Source organism: Marmota flaviventris, chromosome 3 (genome assembly GCF_047511675.1).
Source record: "Marmota flaviventris isolate mMarFla1 chromosome 3, mMarFla1.hap1, whole genome shotgun sequence".
Classification (NCBI taxonomy): domain Eukaryota; kingdom Metazoa; phylum Chordata; class Mammalia; order Rodentia; family Sciuridae; genus Marmota; species Marmota flaviventris.
Genome location: NC_092500.1, coordinates 98208508 through 98212476, shown reverse-complemented (window position 1 = coordinate 98212476; position 3969 = coordinate 98208508). Strand labels below are relative to the sequence as shown.

Sequence of the window (3969 nt, the reverse complement as noted above, 5' to 3'; positions counted from 1 at the left end):
ATAAGAGTTCTGTGTTCTTACTCTCCTATCCCTCCACCACACACACACACACACACACACACACACACACACATACACACACACACACCATTAGCTTTCTGCATTCAAACAATGGCCCTTAAAGAAAGGGAAAGCAGTCTCACGGAAGGCATATAAGGCAACAAGGAGAATTCCCACACAATATATCCTATAACATTTCTGAACTAAAAACAAAAATGAATAAGAATTGCAAATAAAGATATTGGATTCTTCTAAAATTGCAAAGAGGTTTCTAAATGCATGTTTGTGTGCAATGTTCTTCTGAGCTGTTTTTGACATCTATACTAAACCCATGCATTGCTTAGTGATGGTATATGTTCTGAGAAATGAATTGCCAGACGATTTCATCATTGTGCAAATACCAAAGAGTGTACTCACAAACAACTACTACATACCCAGGCTATATGGTATATACAGCCTATTGCTCCTACGCTATAAACCTGTACAACATGTTGCTATACTGAGTAACGTAAATGATTCTAACACAAAGGTATTTATATACCCCAACATATTTAAACATAGAAAAGTACAGTAAAAATAAAGTATAAAATATTTGCTAAAAAGGTATACTTGTATAGCGCACTTACCACAATCAGCGCTTACAGGATGGAAGTTGCTCTAGGTGCAGTGAGTCACTGGGGTGTGAACCTGAAGACTTAGGACATTGCTATACATGACTTTATAAACACTGTGCACTTAGGCTAAATTACATTTTCAAAAAGTATTTTTCTTTCCTCAATAATAAAACAAATTTAGCTTACTGTAACTTCTTTCTTTTGTAAACTTTTTAAGTCTTCTTTTTTTGGCTTTTAAAAAAAAATGTCTCTTTACTCAAAACTTTATCACAGTGCCATTGATTATCTGACAGATAAAAGGGATTTGAATTTCCTCTGTTAGAACATTAACAGTGGACATATGGTGTGCTTTGTCTTTTCTCTCATCTACATCTTCACAGTATACCATTTTGAGACCAACACAGTCAAGCATCTACCGCACTCTAGTCCACATGAACAGAGGATTTCTGATTTTGTCCAGGGCGTAGTGTACCACCTTGCATATTCACTACATGAAATAAACATAATATACAAATATTGCTGCTGTAAAAAGTATATATTTCCCTCTTCCCCTTACAAAAGAATCTGTGGAAAAGTATTAAATCCCCTTAACCTTCATAAACATACAAAGCTGTTCACACCTTTCAGTCTGTAACAGTCCATTTGAAACACAGTTTGGAAATCACTGCAAATTGGCTATGTCATTGCATTTTCTGTCCAATGTTGCCATCTAGAGTAGAAATGTGAAACTGAATATTTTTGAGCTACTAAAGCCTTTTACAACTAAACCACAAAGGCTGCTTGATGATGAAACAGCCACTTATCCATAAGCTTTCTCCAAAAACTACATGGAATGGAAGGAACTCTTCACAGGAAGGTGTCCACAGTGCTGAGGTGACAATATGGCTGCTCATAGATACTGGCTATTGAAATGTAAGTACTTTTTCACAGCTGGTAATTTCCATACTGTCCCTGGTCATATCTATAAGGCCTCTGCTGGGATGGCTGGGATGCTCCAGGTTGTATTGGTCTATATCCCCCATACTGCTGACCTTGTCTTTGTGGATAGTTAGGATACTAGAGACCTGGACCACCCTGTGAAGGACCATAGCCCTGCTGCTGTCCTGGGTAGCCCTGCTGCCCTGGGTACTGCTACTGCTGGGGTGGATATCCTTGTTGTGGAGGGAGTCCCTGGTAAGCATCCTGTTGTTGGCCATATTGTGAGTTTCCCTGTTGAGGTGGTCTATAGAGAGGAATCTGTCTCTGACCCATCATATGATTGCCTTGGTTAACTTGACCCATCATTCCCATGGGTGGCTGCTGTCCTTGGTAATGATGCCCATCTCCTTGTGGCATATTGTATTGCTGAGAAGGGGGCTGCTGATGCATCATTGGACCTTGGTTTGGTTGCATATTCATATTTGGTCATGGGCCATAGTTTCCCATTGGCTGCCCTTGACTCATTGTCATCTGATTCTGTACTGGCATGCTCTGTGATGATGGCACAGAATGGTTGTAACCTCCCATGGATCCATGGCTACTTGAAGGCATATTCATGGAACTGTTTGTCATATTGAGTTGATTGGGTTAAGGTCCCTGCATAGGCATATGGTTAGGCCCAGGCAACTGGCTGTTCACCTGGTTCTGCATGTGTGGTGCAGGAGGACCCCCACCTACCATTCCATCTGAAGGCATGTTGTGAGAGCGTGGAGGTGGGGGAGGGCTGCTCTGATTCATCACTCCAGGACCCATAGGCATATTCTGTGTGGGTGGTGCTGGTAAAAGAGACTGCATATTTTGATTAGAATCTGCTATTGTAGCAAGGTATACCACGTTTGTATGCAACATCTGCTGATACTGAGAACTCTCTGAAGTCTTTCCTTTATTCTGATAGTCCATTATACACTGAATAAGATGGTTATTTTCATCCAACAACTTCTGGATCGTGGCAGGTGTGATCTCCCCCTTGCCTTGATGACACGGGCTGCGAACGCCACAGACATGTTGCTGCCATGACCACTATTGGCAAGTCCCCTAAACTTTTTAAGTTTTAACTACTTGAATCTTTTGTAATAACCTTAAATTAGAACACATACACACTGTAGAGTTGTACAAAATTATTTCATTTCTTTATACACTTATTCTACAATTTTTTATTTTATTTTTTTTTTACTTTGTAAACATTTTTGTTAAAACCCAGACATTAGCAAAAACACATTAGTACACGTTTGTTTATACCAGCATCATCACACACATGTGAGTAGTACATGGCACTGTGACATTATGACAGCTAAAACAACCCAAGATGATGGGAATTTTTCAGGTCCATCATAATCTTAAGGGACCACAAGAATATATATCTTCTGTTATTGATGAAATGTCATTATATAGCACGCGACTGTATTGGAAATATAATTGACATACACTAAGTTGTACATATTTAAAATACATAATTTGATGAGTATCACATTTTTATGTGTCAGTGAAACCATAACTTTAATCTAAGTAAAAAATATGTATATACCCTGAAAAATGTCCTTTATTGTCCCTACATAACTCCTCCATTCTATACCTCTCCATTCTTCATTATATTCTCAATTCTCAATCAGCTACTGATATGCTTTGTTTCTACAGATTAGTTTCCATATTCAAGAATATTATGTAATTGAAATCATACATCATATATTCTTTCTTGTATGGCTTCTTTCACTTAGCATAATTACTGAAAAGATTCATCTATGTTGCTGTATATTAATATATACATTCTTTTTTTATATTGAATAGTACCCCACTACATGGAAAACACCATATTTTTTATCCAGTAACTTATTGATGGATATGTAGATTGGCAGGGATATAAAATGGCACAACTATTTTGTAACAGATGCATAATTTCTTAGAAAGCATGCCTACAATACCAGCAACTCAGGAGGCTGAAGTGGAAGGGTTGCAAATTCAAGGCCAGCCACAGGAATTTAGTGAGACACTATCTCAAAAAATAAAAAGGTCAAGGAATATCAGTGGGTAAGCACTTCTAGGTTAATCCACCATACCAAAAACAAATAAACAAAAAGTTAAACACATCTTGCATATGATCTAAACATTATGTACCTTGATTTTCCAAAATAAATTAAAATCTACTCCCAGGCAAAAACATAGAATGCACATTCACAGTAGCTTTAATTTTAATATCACTGAATTTTAATGCAAAGAAAAAATCATAAAAATTTTGGCCATAAGGAAGTATTGTATGATAAAATGACTACTAAATAATCGATAAAAGTGAAGTTCATTTAGCTTTAAATGATTTTTCTTAAAAAATAAAAAAATGAATTAACAAACTTAAAATGAGCCAAAGAAGTTTACTTAGGAACTT

The 3969-nt window shown here is 37.1% G+C and overlaps 1 pseudogene; it reads right to left on the bottom strand.

Moving 5' to 3' along the window:
- Window positions 1-1480: 1480 nt before the first annotated feature.
- On the bottom strand, window positions 1481-2596 carry LOC114082252 (protein SSXT-like; annotated as a pseudogene).
- Window positions 2597-3969: the final 1373 nt, after the last annotated feature.